Source organism: Alosa alosa, chromosome 12 (genome assembly GCF_017589495.1).
Source record: "Alosa alosa isolate M-15738 ecotype Scorff River chromosome 12, AALO_Geno_1.1, whole genome shotgun sequence".
Classification (NCBI taxonomy): Eukaryota; Metazoa; Chordata; class Actinopteri; order Clupeiformes; family Clupeidae; genus Alosa; species Alosa alosa.
Window position 1 is genome coordinate 10,491,783 of NC_063200.1, and position 20,662 is coordinate 10,512,444.

Genomic DNA, 20,662 nt, shown 5'->3' on the forward strand with positions numbered 1-20,662 from the left:
CACAGCACTGTACTGTAAGCTATCAGTGAGGATAGAAGCAAGGCTTTGGCAGAACTGGATCAGTGTAGGTTATACGGGTAAAAATTTAAGCAAGTGCAAGATGTGTTAACATGTCTGACCTCAACAATAAAGACCCCCTGTATGCGGTTTGCTTGCATAAAATGACTCCGCGTTTTTTGCAACAACACGCCAACACACAAAGGTATGCAGTGGCTCTTCAAAATGACGTAAAAAATGATGTGCAATAAACGGACACTTTGAATAGCCCAGGCTACTTTGGACTGTCTTTAGACTTTGAATAAGCAAACGACAATTCCAGCTGCAAGGTCCTAAATTTAAACGAGCGATAATAGTCCTGAATTAAAGAACGTCTCAGAATGCCACACATGCAAAGCATAACCAGCGACAAGCAACAAGTGGCAGACAGAGTGTGATGTCACTTATAGACATCCGGACACACAGACGCTTTGTGCTTTGTGCTTTGTGAGTCACTCCAATAGGTAATATTCATCTTGCCTGAATGCACACACACACACACACACACACACACACACATACATACACACTCAGTCACTCCAATAGGTAATCATATTAATCTTGCCTGAATGAACGCCTACACACACACACACACACACATCAGTGTTTCCCCTAAAATGTATTTAACAGCGGCGCAGCGCCGCCGCTGGATTTTCAGCGCCGCTGCAACATAATATCAACAGATTCACTTAACACACTGTAAAGCACAATGGCCAACGCCATCTCGAAATTGTTTTCTGAAAGTCTTGAGTAAGTTAAGTGCATCAAACCGCGACTTAGCCTCTCATTATTCAGGACATATATGCATGATGTGTCAGGTGATTACAAGCCCAAAGACAAGTCTGCAGCCCATATGGCTAGCCTTCCACGCTCTGAACACGGTTACATTGTTTAGCTATCCGACTGATGGGGTCTTGTCCGCCACAGTGTAGCCTATGGTGTCATCGCTCACTTGTAGGTTACACAATAAATAGCCTACTTATAGGCCTGGTGACAATAAAAAATGATATTAGTTATATTTCATCACAAAGCTGTTTGTATGCCGTGAATTCGCTTTGTAGCCTATGCCATATGTTAAGCTTGAGCAATTCCTCTGATCCAAAGCCTGCTTTGACACATTGACACTAATGTGAAACATGCATCCTCCTCTCCTAGCCTACATCAAATAAAAGAAACCAATTCATGATTACCAAAATGAATTTAACATGGGGAAAAAAGTTTGTTGCGATTTAGCCTACTGTTGTGATGTGGTTCTTTCTGCTGACTGGATTTACCCCCTGGGTCAAGCCAACTCTGAGAACTCTTGTTCGCTGACATTTTATCCAGAGAGCTGATTTCCCAAAGATGAGCCTCCATCAACATTCAACGACAAATTATTAAAACGTAAGTAATGCAAGAGTAAACCAATGTGCTACAAGGTGTATGGTCTTAACGCTAATTGTAGCCTAGACTTGTAACGTTAGCGTAGGGCTATATGTAATGTTTGCATGGGAAAGCTAGGCTTAACACAGTCTAGGCCTGTTTAAACTGTCTGATAGTTAAAGGAAATATGAGCATATGTTGGCATATAACGTATAGCCTAAATTCTGTCCACTTAGCTATAATAGGCTATCACAAACAGACCTTTTCTACGCCACGGCATTAGACATATAGGAGCCTACATTCTCTTATCAGAAAGACGGTTCTCATAACTTCAGCTGCTCTCTTGACGGTGAGACTAACGGTCGTGACTTCAATCAAGTAGCCTAGGTCTTTTCGAAAGTTAATTGTGAGTGAGTTGTATGGTAACTGTGAGAGTGATGTAGAAGAAAAGTGAGTATTTACTTTTTATACGGGTTTGTTGTTTTGGGACTGAGAAATAGACTACAAGGAGAGCATCTGGCTACGTGCATGCGTGTCAGCATTAATGGCCCCCCCACAATTCAATTCAATTACCAAAGCCTTAGAGATGTTCTTTGAAAAGCCCAGAAAAATTAAGTGCTCGCGAGATTGGGTGTGGTCTTTGCCATTAAGACAAATTTAAATAAATTGTAAATAATCTTTTTTTTCTGGTTGTGCCATTTCATTTTTCTTCTATAATTTTTAACCAATAATGTAAAAGAAAGCTGAAAATGTCCACAAAAGAAACACGAAGGTATGATATAAAAAAAAAAAAAAATGCGCAACAACCCACACAGAGTCACTTCAAAAGGTAATCATATTCATCTTGCCTGAATGTGTGTGTGTGTGTTTAATCCTTGTCCCTGTTTCACCGAGGCCCACAAAAAGATCTAAATGAGATAACAACGCTCCAAAAAGATACATCTGCAGGATTACCACAGCAAACACTCGCCTGGTGTTGGAGAGAATGGGATGTACTGCTAAAGTCCTGCTGGAGTGTGTGTGTGCGTGTGTGTGTGTGTGTGTGTGTGTGTATGTGTGCCTGTGTGTGTGTGTGTGTCTGTGTGTGCGTGTGTGTATATGTGTGTGTGTGTGTGTGTGTGTGTGTGTGTGTGTGTATTTGTGCTTGTGTGTGTATTTATTGCTTCAGGCACACACACAAACAATGCTTTCTTTCAGAACCAGGGATTGAACACTTGTGGATCTCCATGTTGAGGTGATCTTATGTAATGAAACGTTTGTGTGTGCATGTGTGTGTGTGTGTGTGTGTGTGTGTGTGTGTGTGTGTGTGTGTGTAGGAGGGTAGAGGTTTTATTAGGTTATATCACTGTTCAGTTCAATAAAGTTATAGACCTGAGGTGAGACTTAGAGGCAGCTCTTGTCTAACCTATCACACACACACACACACACACACACACACACACACACACTCACACAAACACATCCATAATTGTATCCTTTTGGCAGCTGCTTCACTCGGGCTACTTCTCAGATATTAGAGGTCCAGCCAAAGGACTTCAGCTATTCTGGAGGAGCGAGATGACCTCAGCACGCTGCCAAGCTCCATCTGAACTCAGAATCAGAACTGGCACCTTTAGAACTTAGCATCAGAATGGTTGCAGACCCAGGAGTATTCTAAGGCTACAGGAAACACATGAAAGGGACACAGAACTAGGACAATATGTGTGGAGCTGTAATGTGTGGCGGCGGCATTCCATTTTCATGATGCTTTGCAATGATCTCCACCAGAAGCCAAACAGGACCATCTTCATCTAATTCTCTCTCTGGATAAAAATACACCCAGAGTCCCACCAGAGCAATACTTAAGCTGTGCAGACAAATTATGCATTTTCGAGTGTACAAGCCATGTATAACTATTAACCAGAGTCAGTATACAAAAGCAGTGGCCTTTTTAATTCTCCGTAATGAGCTCATGCTTCACAGTCTGATATAATAGTGTTCTTTGTGCTCTACCCTGGGGTCCACATTAGAGCGATGGGTTTATGGTCTGTGCCAGGGGAAATCTATTGATCTGTCACATTCGCACAGTGCAACACTGGATCAACTAGATTTGGGTTTTAATCTGGCGCAAAGAGACTGTTTTAAAAAGCATCCAGTGAGAGGGCGTTTAATCATTGGATTCCACAGTCTCTTTGGTGAGGCTGGTGTCAAAAAGCCCCAAACGGATTGGCATCGACGGCATCGACACGCACAAACACAAAAAGCGCACACCCACGCTTACACACACACACACACACACCACCCCGAGGGGCCCGAGAGAGAGCAGGAGCTGGGAGATGAGCCATAGAGAGAATGAGAGAGAGAGATGGGAAGAGAGAAAGACAGAGAAAGTGAGAGAGAGAGATGGAAAGAGAGAGAGAGAGAGAGAGAGATGGAAAGAGAGAGAAAGAGAGAAAGAAAGAAAGGAAGGAAGAGAGGAAAAGTGCTACGGTGAGAGAGAGAAAGGGATGGAAAAAGAAGGAGAGAGAGAGAGAGGAGAGAAAGGGCAAATAAAAAGAGAGGAAAAGTGTCACGGTAAGAGGAAGAGAGGAATGGGAAAAGAAGGAGAGAGAGAGGAGAGAGAGAGAGATGAAGGGAAGAATGGAGAGAAAAGGGTGAGGGACAGAGAGGAGAGTATAGTGATAGAGAGATGAGAGTATAGTGATGGAGAGATGAGAGTATAGTGATGGAGAGAGATGAGAGTATAGTGATAGAGAGATGAGAGTATAGTGATGGAGAGAGATGAGAGTATAGTGATGGAGAGAGATGAGAGTATAGTGATAGAGAGAGATGAGAGTATAGTGATGGAGAGAGATGAGAGTATAGTGATGGAGAGAGATGAGAGTATAGTGATGGAGAGATGAGAGTATAGTGATGGAGAGAGATGAGGGAGAGAGAGTATAGTATAGTATAGTGAGCTTGTGCAGGGCACAGGCAAGTGGGCAGAGTGACCAGAGGACATCAGCAGAGTTGAATTTATTCTCATTTGCTAAAATTGGATTTGTGTTGAAGGGCTGAGCTATGGTCCTACGATGCCATGTGCTAATAAGGGCTATTCTGAACATTATGACCAAGATGGCGTGATAAGAATCTCCGGCCAAAATGAGATTTCCTCACCTCTCATGCGTGCACACACACACACACACACACACACACACACACACACACACACACAAACACACACGCACATACATGCACACACACACACACACACACACACACACACACACACACACACACACACACACACACACACACACACACACAATGGTGCACATAAAACATGCATGAACACATGAGAGGGAATATTTAGAGCCCATTAGTGGAGATAAAAAGATATTGAGTGCTAATACCTTCATTAATCCTGGTTAAGCCTACTCCGTTGCACATGGAAATCCTGCACCAAGTGTAAGGAACCTGAGATTAATCATTCGTAGGTCAATGTGAGAATAGGTCAATCCCCTGGTTTGTCGTTGATAGAGAGAGGCGAACTGCACACCATGCAAAACATGCCACCAACTAAGCACTTTTAAGGAGATGTTCTAAGAGGTTCTAAGAAGTGCTCTGAGGTAAACATGATCTGTGGTCTCGTAAGGCTCTCACACTGGGGAATCAGTTCTTTAAAGTTCTAAGATGGCGGCACCCTGGAGGTGGTATCGATTGGTTGGAATGAGCATCTGCTGGTGTGTTTGCCTTCATCTGGTTTTGGTCAATGTAAGAGTTTTGCTGGTGTGCATTTGTGTGTGTTTGATCTCTTCCCCATAGGCATTTGTGATAGAGTGTGTGTGTGAGTGTGTGTACTGTATTTGAAGGGTGGGGGGGGTTGGGGAATATGTTTACCTATGATGTATAAGTGCATGCGTGCATGAGTGTGTGTGAGTGTATGTGCATGCGTGTGTGAGTGTATGTGTGCATGTTTGGGTTTGCCGTCTGTTGGTGTTGCCTCTCTGCTGGTGGCTAATTAACATTAGTGTGTGTGTGTGTGTGTGTGTGTGTGTGTGTGTGAATGTGTGTGTGGTCTCCTTCGAGGCATTTGCCGTTGAGTGTGTGATTGATTGGCAGTGGTCCTGTGTGTGTGTGTGTGTGTGTGTTTGTGTGGTTTGTGTGTGTGTGTGTGCACATGTGGTGGGTAATTAATGTGGGTGGTGTGGCAGACCAGTTGAAGGCCAGAGGAATGAATGAGGAGGAGGGATTGGCTGGGGGACGCTGGGGGATCGAACAGGCTTACACACCCATCAGCTCCCAGCTATTGACAGATTTCACCGGGTCGCCAGTCATGCGAGCCATTTGTCAGGTAGGATGCAGAGGAGGGTTTAGGGGGAGAGAGAGAGAGAGAGAGAGAGAGAGGAGAGAGAAAGAGAGAAGGAGGGAGAGAGAGAGGGGATGGGGAGAGAAAGAGGGGAGGGAGGGAGGAGAGAACAGATAGGCAGAGAGAGAGGAGAGAGAAACAGAGGATGAGGGTAGTGAGAGAGAGAGAGGAGAGGGGAAAAGAGAGGAGAGAAACAGAGAGAAATAAGATATGGGAAGAGAGAGGAGAGAGAAAGAGGGGAGGAGGGTGGAGAGAGAGAGGAGGAGAGAGAGAGAGAGGAGGAGGCTGGTGAGTGATCTCCGAGCTCAAGCTGCTGCCTGGTACATGCTCGGCTTGTTTGCTGCGTCCATCGGAGGAAATAAAACACAGTTGATTAAAGAGTGGGACCTTTGGCACTCTCTCACTTAAGCACCTCTCCCAAGGGCCCAAGATCGGGCCCGAGGCGCCACAAGACAGGACCAGCGGCTGCTTTATTAAAGCGCCGCAGCACCAGAGAACGCAGGGTGTCATAAATAAGGCCCCGGCTAAGCCTCTGGGTGGAGAGGCTGCTTATTCACCACCCAGACTGGGGTGAAATAAAACTCCACACTCAAGTCCCCCCTGAGCCTCGCTCACACACACACACACACACACACACACACACACACACACACACACTCACAGCATGGACACATTTTACTGCCAAGTTCTGTGTGTGTTTTTTCTTTCCCACAGAATTAGAGTGGATTAAAGAGCTGGCATGAGATGGGCTTTTTCTTTTCATCCTCCACGTCAGATAAGAGTGTATGCATTGCATGGGAATCCAACTTTTCTCATTGTCTTAATAATTAGGTCTTGTAATCAGAGCTATTGCCTCATTAAACATAAATGTACTATATTGCTAATGAAATTAAAATGTTAGCTAACAAACTAAGCCGCCAATACTGCAGTAAGGGCTTAGGTGTGCTGCACTAGCATTGCATGGTGTTTTAATAGACTAGGAGAAACATGCAGTTCAGTATTCAGACATGCAGTTCAGTATTTAGACATGCAGTTTAGTATTCAGTAACATGCAGTTCAGTATTCAGTAACATGCAGTTCAGTATTCAATAACATGCAGTTCAGTATTCAGTATATTGCTGAGTACTGTATGATGTCTGTATATAGGATATGCAAGGGAAGGATATGCATAGCATCAGTAGAGTTGAGTTGTGTAGAGAGGCATTCCTCTTCTGGACGGACTGAGGTGGAAGAGAGCCAGTGGTGCTCTGTGTTGGCTAAGAGACGGGAGAGCAGTACAAACACATGAGGTCGCACTGTAGTCGGGCGATGTTTGGTTTACATTAAGGCCATTTGTGGAGGACACTGGAGAAAATAGTAGAACTAAGTTGGTGTGGTATTTTTTTAGAGCTGAAGAGAATATGTGTGAAAGGTTTTCTAAAGATGATATGAGTTGAACCATAATCAGCCTCTCCCCCTCTCTCTTTCTCTCTCTATTTTACTCTCTCTCTCTTTCTCTCTCTATTTCTCTTTTTTCCCCTCCAACTCTTCTGCACAAAACCCTTCATCAGTCACTGAGCCCCACTTACTCAGCAGACAGCAGATCCATTCACACGGCACACACCTTTTTCTGCTCCATTTCAGCTCAAGAGGAACACACACACACACACACACACACACACACACACACACACACACACACACACATACACCACACACACACACACACACACACACACACACACACACTCATCACTTAGTTGTGAAGAGCCACCTGTAAATGAGCATAGTCTGGGTGCAGTGAAGACAGCACTGGGAGCTGAACATATGGCTGTGTGTGTGGGTGTGTGTGTCTCAGTGCTTCCACGCCTCATATAGCCACATAATTGAGCAGCAAACAGAGCAGGAGGCTGGAAGCAGGGATTTATATACGAGAGACATTTTAATCAGGACCATTAGCATTTCTTCCACTGCTAGCCGTTTTTAAACATCACATTTCATTTTATGGCAGAATCTAATACACTGTAAAATGGCTTTGGAGGTAACCCTCTCCGTCGTCCAGAACATAAACAGATGGACATAATTCAGCAGCGTGGTGCGGTCGCTCTGCTTCCCATTGGAAGATGCTGGGTGTGGTATGATCCTGGTCCAATGGGCCTGTGCCCAGAGGGTGTGTCCCATATTATTTATTGCACTGGAACACACCGTACCAGCTCAGCTCTTGCACAAAAGAGATCAAATTGTCAAATGAAATTCTCAGAAATTCAGGGACATAGTGAAATCACACACAAGGTCAGACATGTTTTTGTTCACGTTGCTATGGGGACCTTGGCCATCACAAACAAATCACGAGTCAACGCACACAGACAACCACACAGTATAGATGGACAACCACACAGTTTAGATGACCTTCAGAACTCTCTAGTTCAGTGCAAGCGGACTCCAGCTGGGCACAAACTTTCAGTCGAAGTGTAAAATAAATTGTATTATTATTATTATTATTAGTAGTAGTAGTAGTACCATTCCCCCACAACTTCATTCCCAAACAACTATCTGCCTTTTCTTCAAATTCTAAAGTTTATTACAAAGTTATTATATTATAAATGTATTCCATTTCACAATGTATTCAAATGAAGATGTGTAATTAAAGGAGAATTCCGGTGTGATATTGACCTAAAGTGTATTGAAACATGATACCGAGTGTGAACGTATGTCTCATAGCCCATCTTGGCTTGTCCCCTGCACTCCAAAATCTGGCGCTAGTTAGCCTATGCTACCAACAGCTTTTTCAATAGTGTTGCTTCGGCATCGGGCTAGCCATGCAAATAAATCACTGTTTTACACCCATTTACGAGGCTCAATGTATCTCCACACTTCATTCATTGGTAGACTTCCGAGGGCCCTGACATTTAAAACGAGACATTGAGAACTTTGAAAAAGCACTGGTAGTTTATTTACAAGACGATTTATACAGACAGTATCTTCACGAAGTTTAGCGTTTGCAGCCATCTTCAGCCATCTAATCACGATAGCCGAAGAAATCTAGTAAGAATGAACAGGTATGATAGGGATCAGATTCCAAAAATAGTTCAGTGGAAATGCATGGATTCCAGTTGCTGCTACTGGAAGAAACTGGAATCCATGCATTTCCACTGAATTATTTTTGGAATCTGATCCCTTATCATACCTGTTCATTCTTACTCGTTGCTCGAATTTATCGTGACTAAATTCAAGATGGCTGCAAACGCTAAACTTTGTGAAGATACTGTCTGTATAAATCACTACCAGTGCTTCATCCTCAGTGCCACGGTTCAGGTAGTTATTTAGGAAAAACTACTTTTTTGTGGCTCGGGGGGCCCAGCACGGGTATGTGGAGTGGCCCCAGGGCTAAAACTAAATTTTTCCGTAAAAGTCTAGTGGGGCTAGTTCATGTACCTCCACTTCACTTTTGGCTCTGCTCACAATTAAACTACCCATTCAGTCCACTCAACACACAGGTAATCCCATTGTTATCACTACCCTAAGGATCTGGTCTCAATTTAGACTTACTTTTGGATTCAAGGGGGTCTCTAACCATAGCCCCATTTGCAATAACCATCTTTTCCTTCCCCCCAATATTGATGCAGCCTTTTCCTTTTGGCAAAGGTCGGGCCTTACAAATTTAAGAGACCTCTATACTGATAACTCCTTTAATAGTTTTACCAAGCTCTGTGAAAGGTTTAACCTCCCACAGTCACATCTTTTTCGTTATTTCCAGAGCCGTAACTTTGCCAAGTTGAATAATTCAGTTTTTCCAAACGCCCCACCTGATTCAGCAGTCGACTCAATTTTGGACATTCCTACCAGTCAAAAAGGCCTCATTTCCAGAATATATGCTTCAATATCCCAACTTACAGAGACTTCGCTTGACCAGATTAGAAAAGACTGGGAGGAGGAGCTGGGCTGCCCCATATCTGACAATAACTGAAAGGAAGCGCTCACCAGAGTGAATGGGAGTACATCTTGTGCAAGGCTGAGTTTAAAACAGTTCAAGGTGATCCACCGCATTTATTTTACCAATTCTAAACTTTCCAAAATATATCCTAATGTCACAGACAGCTGTAACAGATGTAATTTGTCTCCAGCAAACATGACACACATGTTTTGGTCTTGTCCTCGTCTTCATGATTACTGGACAAATATTTTTAGCCATTTGTCCAAAATTTCTACGTGTTACATTGTCACCAAGCATAGAAGTTGGTATCTTTGGGATAATACCAAACCATGAGAATTTCAGGAAGTGGGCATGCTTTTGCATCCTCACTAGCGCGGAGAAGAATACTACTAGGATGGAAGTCACCGCTTGCCCCTGCGGCATCTTATGATGTTCCTCAATCTAGAAAAAAATTAAATACAATTTAAGAGGGTCTCCTGAGAAATTTGAGTTAGTTTGGAATCCAACACTGCAATACATAAGAGAATTAAAAACACTTGAAGATAAATAACACCATTTTCAAGAGGTACTGTCTTTCGGCATGCCTCAGAGTGCTCAGAGCGCAATCCGACCCTGCTGCCTTATTTCACTTGCAGATTTGTTTAACCTACCACCTTTCCATTTGGTTTCGTTTTTTTTTTTTTTTTGTGTTTTGTTTTGTTTTGTTTTGTTTTTTGTTTCCAATTGGATGTATGGATGTATGTGGCATTATACATTGCACATTATTTTTAGTTTTGTGTATGTTGTATAACCTGTACAGTGTAGACTATGTAGTGTGGATGACAGGAGAGGGTGGGGAATGAAAGGGAGTGCATTTGAAGGAAAATGGAAAATAAGCCTTTTGATGTAAATTGTTCTTTTGCTTAAACCTGTGAAATCAATAAAAAATATGTGTCAAAAAAAAAGTCTACTGGGGCTACATACCCACCATATTTCATGTGCACCGGTGTTTCGGTGTCCCGAGTATCGTTGACCAAAAAATCAGGAAGTAGATGACGGAAAAAAAAAAAAAAAAACTTTGACAATCATTATATGCCTCAGCATCAGTGTTTAACTGGTTCATTTGTTTATTATGCATAACGTATAGCCATGTGCTGTACATTGTAAGGGTTTAATGTATAGGCCTATGTATTGTACTGTACATAGTAAGGATTTAATGTGTAGGTCTATGTATTGTACATTGTAAGGATTTCAGCTTGGATGTCGAAAGTGAAGTCACACTTCTGCTCCATTAGAGTAAGTATTTTTGTATGATATTTTGTGTAAAGTCTCTAACCACCCAGTTAGCATAGGTTGCAACCTGAACACGATAGAGACAGATAGATAGATAGATAGATAGATACTTTTGACCCTACTTTTGATAGATACTATTGATCCTCAAGGGGAAATTCAAGAACATAGTGTCTCCACATAATAAGAGTAGTGTGCTTTTAGACTGATGTTCACCTCTTCTTCACTAATGGTTCCATATCTACGATATGTATATGTTTATGTGGATGCATATTCTTTGTAACTGTGTGTTTTGTAGCTCCAGGCTCACTCCACTGACTGAGTTGGGGTGAGGGAGGTCAGACATCACATAAAGAAGTGTCAATTAGAGAAGCAACTCAACTCTGGGTCTTCCAATAAGGCTGGATTTTAGGATTAACGAGGGCGTTAACGGGCTTCTTAAACAACGATGGAAGCAAAAGACACATAAAAGGCTCTGAACAGCTCCTTTACAAAGTGCCCAGCTGCCAAGCCTCCTGCAGTGCATAAATCGATGAGGAGACAGTTGTTCTGCTTGCAGCTACTAAACCTTTTTAGAAGAAGGATCGACCTGATAAAGCACATCTGCAGAGGACTCGTATAACTATATCATTAAGGCTATTCTTTTTTTGATAATAATTGTTATCAATTAGAAAGGAGAAAATTGTAGCCTTTCCTATGAATATCCCCACAGAGCAGATGTTAACACTTGATTAAATGTAAACTCACCACAGCACAAGACACAATACCTCACAAAACGTAACTATCACAGTGAAACACCTGAAGCACATCTTTAACACAGCATGTCCAGTTGGATATATCATACAGGGATCAAAGGCGTCATTAACCACCATGTGCATGACCAGGGCCTAGACCAGGGATGTCAAAGTCAAATACATTAGAGGGCCAAAAAAACAAATTTGCTACAAGCCGAGGGCCAGACTGGTTCAATGTTTATTAAAACATATTAAAATGACTGCACGTAACCTATTGATGCAAGACGTGTACTGTATTTTATTTATATCGTGTCCCCCCCAATATTCAAATATGACCAAAATGTCCCCCCCAATATTCGGACATAGAAAAATAAAGAAAGAATAAAGCGCTATACTAGGCCTACAGGAAACCAACCCGTATCTGAAATGTAATCAAACGTAAATAATGCACAAATTAGTGACCTATGGTTCCAGAGTAGCCTACACCCCTCTGTGTCCGTCAAAAGTTTGGAATAACCTAATTGACTGACCTAACTAACGACGTTTGGGATTTTTAATAATATTTTTGCATGAAATGTATTGAAATTCTGTTTGGGGGTCCCTCAGACCCCAACACAGATTTGCCCCCCCCCCAATGTTGACATCATGACTACGGCCTTGATAATGACTGTGACTGAAGTGCGGGCAAAGTTTGCACAGAAATGTACGATTTTTCCCATCCTTACCGACCTTGTCATAAAACTTGTTTAAATGATCATACGATGCCTCCTTGCTGCTTTGTCGTCTACATCAGCATTTCTCAAACTTCTTTGACCTGAGGCCCAGTCAAGGCATACATTGGGGTCATAGGGCCCACCTACATGAACCCACCCCCTCCTCCCACCCCCCATCAAATTATCATAATGATATCACAATTATTATTATTTTTATACTATATTGCTATACATGCACTTCAAAACAGTCAATGTTTAAAGTGCTAAGATTGTTCACAAAAGTTTGTGAAAACATCAGAGTACTGCTTTACTAATGTAAAATATAATTAGGCCTACAATAGTTTCATTGTTTTTGCATTGTTGCATGATGCTTGCATGAGAAATACTTCTCAAAACAACAGCAGTTATATGGGTGCTGTTGTTTTGGGATGTTTCCTTCATGCAAGCATCATACACTGATAGAATATTTATATGCTAATTACATTTAATTTGAATGCCTGAATGTAAGGATTCAGGAAACACAATACCAGCTTTTGTGAATGGTAAATGGCGGATCAGATCATGCGTAAATCACTGATCTGGAGATCTTTAACTATTTTTAACTAAGACTAATTAATAGCTTGGCTGACTTTAATACTTAATGCCAAACAGTGTTTTATATAGTCTGTGCTCTGTTTTTTATGGAAGTTGCATAAATCCACGTTGTTCTATTAAATGTTGATTCATAATTAAATAGCCTTCCAATAGGTTGAAGCTCAGCTTTGCTACCAACGTGCACACGCTTGCATTGAATAAACGCCCATACCACGACTTAATTCTATGCCTCTATGTTTGATGACACCAAACAAGTATTTCCTACTAATTGCAGAAATGTTTGTTTTCTTTTTCTGTCCGCCAAGTACACCTCGCTGCAGCCTGCGGGAAGGTGAGGCTTGACATCAAGCCCCGCCCACATCCAACTCAGCCATGTTTTCTTTGCCTACGTAACTCCCCATATGCTTTGGCTTTACTTCCGACAGCCCGGTAGCGAATTATATAGTATATTGTTTCATATTAGATGATAGAAACTGATGATGTAGGCTAAACACAAATTACATTTCATGCAACCACAGTGAATTTTTCATGTAGGCTAGTTACTGTAATTGGGTTCGTGTACTTTTTCGTTCATTTGATTTCCGGTTTTGAAACATGCACATTCAAAAAAATGGTTATTTTAAATATTGATGACAATGTGTTCAAACGTAAAACGAGCCATATTTCATTTCATTTAGCCCTCAAAAGTAGAATGGTGTGTTGTTTCATTATCATGGACTATCAGTTTAACAGCAAGAATTCTCCATTACAACCAAATGTCGGCTACAAAGGGGCGATTTTGCTTTATTAACAGGTGAACTAGAAGCATGCATTGTGTAACGTTAACCGGTCAGATCAAGCTAGACATATCCTCATCTCAAATATAGGCTACTGCCCAGCAAGCAGCTATTGGACCACCGGTAGATAGGCTACTTGTCAGCAACCCGCGATGGTAACGTTAGGCCACCGGCAGTCCACCGTATAAATGAATAAAGAAAAGGTGGTCAAAGCTGCGGCTCGTTAGCCCAGCGGACCGCGGTAGAACCGATGTGCAAAAACTCAGCGGTCCGCCGGCGACAGCGAAACTGGGCCGCCGCCAGCCTCTTGCCATCTGGGTGGTTAACTTTGCTGGCTAGCTAGCCCGCTAGCTAGTACCTATCTGACGAACGAGTAGTGTGACAATGGAAATGTTGGTGCTGTTGCGAGTTGTTGCACTGGTTTGAATCCACAGTTTACGTGTTGAATTGCACAATAAAACGTGTTTTGCAGTAAGTTGCTGGTTTGTAGAATGTAGCACTAGCAGCTCGCTCAGTCTCGTTGCGAGTTCTGGCTCTCTCTGCTAACTGCCTCCCTCTCGCCGCCAGCAATTTTAAACTGTGTGACGTAATACAAAAAAACATGGCTGACTTGGATGTGGGCTGGGCTTGATGTCAAGCCCCGCCTTCCCACAGGCTGCAGCGAGATGCTCCTCCTGTCCGCGGCTCCTTGATCAATTGCGCAGCAAATTATCAGACGATGGCCAGGGAATAATTTCACTCTGCAGACCATTGTCCACATTGTGGACCACGGCCCATAGTTTGACAAATGGTGACCTGCATGCTGCCATATTAAGGCATTTTTACGGTGTGTTTAGCCAGGTTTTCGTGTGGAAGGCTCTGTAGAAATCTAACACCCTATTCAACGAAGTTAAACTGAAAGAGCATGCCGTTCACAGACACCAGAATGAACGAGTTCGTAACATTCATCAGGCAGTAGTAGGCTAATACAGTAGCCTACGTTCAGTTCACGTTCGCTCAAAATATGAACGAGTTAAATGAACATGTTCAGGCACAACACTGGGGAGGGGGGTAGCTGAAAGTTGACATCTGCCCTGACTGAATACTGATGAATAATGAAGCCGAGGCCCACTTGCGGCGCCGCAGTGAGTTCGTGGGCTACCGTTGCATTGTGGGAAATGGAGTATTGGTGCGTGCAAAACAGCAGCCGGCGGCTGTGGCCTGCGGGCAGGTTCTAATACTAATCAAATATCATCCCGGGGGCCGTAGATAATTCATTCGCGGGCCGGATCCGGACCGCGGGCCTTGACTTTGACATGTCTGGCCTAGACTCAGATGACCATTTAGTGGTGTTAGCCATCACATGCTGAGTTGGGCTGAACTCCTCCTAACACACATTATATGAAATCAAGCTCTTCTAGCGAATCAAATTTGTATTCAGAAGAATTAGAAGATTTCAAAACTGGGATAGGACACAGAGATTGGACTAGGACACACAGACTGGGCAGATTGGGCTAGAAAAAACAGGCTGGACTAGCAGACATAGACTGGACGAGGAGACATAGACTGGACTAGGAGACACAGGCTGGGATAGGAGACACAGGCTGGGATAGGAGACACAGGCTGGACTAGGAGACACATGCTGGACTAGGAGACATAGACTGGACTAGGAGACACAGGCTCGACAGATTGGACTAGGAAACACAGACATGAGCTTCAGCCCATGGTGCAGAAGTAGCCTTTGTCTGCCAGGACCAAGCATGGTACTGAGGCCACCATCTTGCGGATGTCTCAACAGACTGAGCTAGGATACACAGACTAGACTAGGAGACAAGACTGGACCAGGGAACACAAACTAGGCTAGGAGACACAGGCTGGACCAGGAGACCCAGTCTGACCCAGAGCTCTCACTGAAGCCATGGAGGATTGAGGAGATGACAGCCATCTTCCAGAGCTGCTAGCCATCTTCCAGAGCTGCTTTTCTCTGCAGATCTGCTGGCATCATGAAGGACAGAGAGGGGCGTTGAGACTGGTGCTCCAGACAACGTGACTCAAGGCGACGAGAAAGAGGGAGAGGAGAATGCAAACAGTGTTGCTGCCAGATTAGGGGAGAGGCGAGAATTTCTGTGTGAGTTGAATCCCAATTTGTGTTCGTGTGAAAGCACTTTAGAAAAAGGGCTAATTAAAAATTTTATCACCTCCGGTGGCAAAACAGCTGCTTCAATTCACACTTAAATAAATGATGCCACGCTATAAAAACACAGTGTTCCACTTTCAGACATCTACTCGCATCTCTTGGCCCATTTTTGCAGCACAATTAGCCAATCAGATGAGACGAGACACGTCATTCAGCAGCCTTGTTCTGTACGGTGCGGAGCACAGGACGAGGAACAGGTCAGAGAAAAGAGCACATCTAAGTGCTAACATCGGCACTTCCTCCAAACAACATGTCAACAACAAGGCAGTCCCAGGACCAAACACACACGCCTTCTCCAGTCATAACACTTGGCGTGTTTCAATGATTTAGGAGTGCATCGGATGCCAGAGACTGGCCTCCTATCCCCCACGCCCCCACTGCAGGGATGCAGGGTCTGCATCCTCTGTGTTTGTGTGTGAACGTGTGTGTGTGTGTGTGTGTGTGTGTGTGTGTGTGTGTGTGTGTGTGTGCTGTGGAGACTATTTGAAGTGGGCTGTGGGTTAACATTTCTCACTGTTAGGGGGTGTTTCTGTTGTGTGTGTGTGTGTGCGTGTATGTGTGTGATTGTGTGTGTGTGTGTGTGTGTGTGTGTGTATGTGTGTGTGTGTGTGTGTGTGTGTGTGTGGGTGTGTGTGTGAGGGGTGGGTGGGAAGCAACCCAAGAGTACAGCACAGCTATGTTGTAGAGTGACTGAACACAGAGCTGCTTATTTACAGTCAGTCTCCTCTGGACATGCTACCCAGTATTCCACACACACACACACACACACACACACACACACACAGAGTTAGTTTATGATTAAATAAACTCACAAGCAAGCGCCCAGCACGTCACTCAAAGCCTTTAAAGAGCCCTGTCCTCTAATGCAACATTAAAGTAAATGCTTTTCCATTAAGAACAAACAGAGCGGAGAATGGACATCTTCTCTTTGCAGTCAGAAATCTAATCACGTGGACAGTTCTGGGACACACACACACACACACACAACTGAAGCGTGGACCCAAAGTATGTGTATTTATGCATTACTTTATTCCTTTCTATCATATGAATATCATCATATTTATATCTTATGAATCATCATTCCTTTATATCTTATGAATATCACCAAATATGAATCATCAGGAATTTATATGAGTTCAAAGTCTCTCATTCATGATCTCAAGCATGAGCAACACATCAACTAAAGCATATTAGGTACGATGGGTAGGTCATTATGATTTATAATTTCTTAAGCATGATCATCATGATCACATGTATTTAAGGTAAATTGCTCATGAGTTCATCATGTCTGTGGCCTCTCAAATAAAGTGGTGAATAATTACATGAGGTTAGAGATCTGCAAAATTGTGTTCAAATCAGAATTTCAAATCCGTGAACTAATGAACAAACAGAGCACGCAGTGAGGTGAAGCACACACTAACCTGGAGCAGTGAGCTGCCTTGCTACAGCAGCGCTCGGGGAACAGTGAGGGTTTAGGTGCCTTGCTCAAGGGCACTTCAGCCATTCCTACTGGTCAGGGATAGAACCGGACACCCTTCGGTTCCAAGCCCGAAGCACTAATCAGTAGACCACGACTGCCCCATGTTTATCATGCTTAATAAATCATAATTCATAATGAAGTGCCCACCGTACCTATTGCTATAAGTAATATACTGTTCATATATGAGGTCACCGATGACAAACTATGAACTCAGGTCAATTCCTGATGATTCTTGAGATATTAAGGAATGAATACATAAATCATAAATCATAATTCAGCAGCCGTGGCCCACTGGTTAGCACTCTGGCCTTGTGCCGGTTCGAGCCCCGACCAGTGGGCCGCGGCTGAAGTGCCCTTGAGCAAGGCACCTAACCCCTCACTGCTCAGCGAGCGCCGCCATTGTAGCAGGCAGCTCACTGCGCCGGGATTAGTGCGTGCTTCACCTCACTGTGTGTTCACTGTGTGCTGTTTTTGTTTCACTAATTCACCGATTGGGTTAAATGCAGAGACCAAATTTCCCTCACGGGATCAAAAAAGTATATATACTTATACTTAATTCATGCATGAATTCATGATAACTCATGTACCCGTAGTCAAGTCAAGTCAAGTGTCTTTGTATGTGTAGGAGGTTAGTGCAGAAGCATGATCCTTTGGCTCATGGCAGCTTCCTCTCCTCTGTTTACCCAATGTCAGATGTCCTGCTAGTCTGCCTGTGATGATCCATCACACACACACACACACACACACACACACACACACACACAGAATATGCGGTTAAAACTCATAGATGTACACAGACACACACAGACACACACACGCACACACACACACACACACACACACACACACATACACATACACACACGCACATGCACACACACAGAATATGCGGTTAAAACTTGTGGATGTACACAGACACACACACACACACACACACATACACACACACACTCACTCACACACACATACACACAACACACACTCACACACACACACACACACACACACACACACACACACACACACACATACACACACACACACAGAATAAATAGATAGATAGATATTTTATTGATCCCCAAGGGGAAATTCAATATGCGGTTAAAACTCTTGGATGTACACAGACAGACAGACACACACACACACACACACACACACACACACAGTAGAGAGGGCATGTGTGTGGACACTTAAGGGCAGAGTAGAGAGGGGCACTGTCCCATGTTCTCAAGGAGAGGCTCTGCTGCTCCTACAAAGACACCACAAAAAGCAACACACACACACACACAATGATTCATGTGGTGAGCTCTTATACAGAATGATAGATAGATAGATAGATAGATAGATAGATAGATAGATAGATAGATAGATAGATAGATAAAAAGTAATATAAGTAGGCCTATATAAATATACAAAACTCCACTGCACAATAGAGACAGTAGAAGATAAAAAATACTAAAATACTAAATACTGTGATGGTGACTGGACTAATACACACACACACACACACACACACACACACACACACATAAAGAAAGAGACTCACACACATGAATTATGTGTATGTGCTGAGCTCTTACAGAGAATGTCATGATGCTTGGACTCACAGACACACACACCCACAGACACACACACCCACACACACACACACACCCACATACAGTACACACACACACTCACACTCATGTTGAGAGATGCACCATAGACCTGAGGATGTGATTTTACAGTACACAGTGAGAATAAAAACAAAACTGGGAGCATCAGCAGCAAGAATGGAACTACCTTACACACACACACACACACACACACACACATGCAGACCCACACACACACACATGCAGACCCACACACGCAGAGACATACACACACACACACACATGCAGACAGACACACGCAGAGACACACACACACACACATGCAGACAAACACACGCACACACACACACCTCACCAAGGCTGATTTAAGTAATATTAAGATGAAGCAAGTGCATAACAATATGAACACAACACTTTATATTGATTTAAGACAATAAAAGACTGAATATTGGCATTTAGATACTGCAAAGCCCGCACCCTCATTTCAGATCAGTCCAGGAGCCCTTTTAACTAATTACCACTGTGCCTTCCTTCATGACCTTAAATAGAACATATAATGAATGATAAATTAGAACCCAACAGGTCAATTAAGTTAACACCGAGGCACTATAAAAATATATGTATTGAAATATTGGACTAAATGGGATTGGTAATAGAAAGAAAAACCTTTTAACAAGAGAGAATGCAAAGTGTCACCTTTTAGCAGATGAAAATTATGTTTTATTCAGTCGATTAATGTTGTTGAAGATTCCCATTAAGAGCTGATTTCAGTTTAAGTAACTCAAACATTCAAGTGATGCCATGTTTTTTATTGTCCTTTTTAACATGAGGAAGCATTTCTTCTAACAGTGACTGAGTGTTATGGTGGGCTATAGCATAGAATAGCATACTCAACACAGCCCAGTCAACTCATCTTGTTGCTTTTATTGAGTTCAATTATATGAATATGAAGTGGCAAATAAGGTTTATTACACATAAACTTCACACTACATATTGACCTAAGCTGACTTGTTGATGACTGATCTTTTTACGCAATACACATACAGTACTCACATGTTCAGAATGTAGGCCACATCCCTCAGAACAGAATATACCAGATGTCTGTGTGTGTGTGTATGTTTGTGCGTGTGTTTTTGTGTTTATTTGTAATAAACATAATGTCTACATAAAGGAGTGACCAAAATAAGCAATTAATAGACCAACACACACACACACACCAGGCCATGATATGGTGTGTAAAATGCTGGAAATGTTGTGGCAGCATGTCGGATGTGACAGAAGGAGCAGTCCCCCCTCGTCTTACGGGTGACAGGTTGTCTGAGGCAGCGTCTGCTGCAGTGAGAAATGAAACTCCATGCTGACTCCATCCTCAGCTCTCCTCCCTCCACTAGTCCAAAGCCCCTATTGAGAACGCATGAAGATGGCAGCCAGATTGGCCTCGCTGTGAAACGGAAAGCTGTCGGGGCAACAACACTCACCACACACACCATCTCTGAGATGTAAACCGTAACACCATCTCTGAGATATGAACCCTAACACCATCTCTGAGATGTAAACCCTAACACCATCTCTGAGATGTAAACCCTAACACCATCTCTGAGATGTAAACCCTAACACCATCTCTGAGATATGAACCCTAACACCATCTCTGAGATGTAAACCCTAACACCATCTCTGAGATATAAAC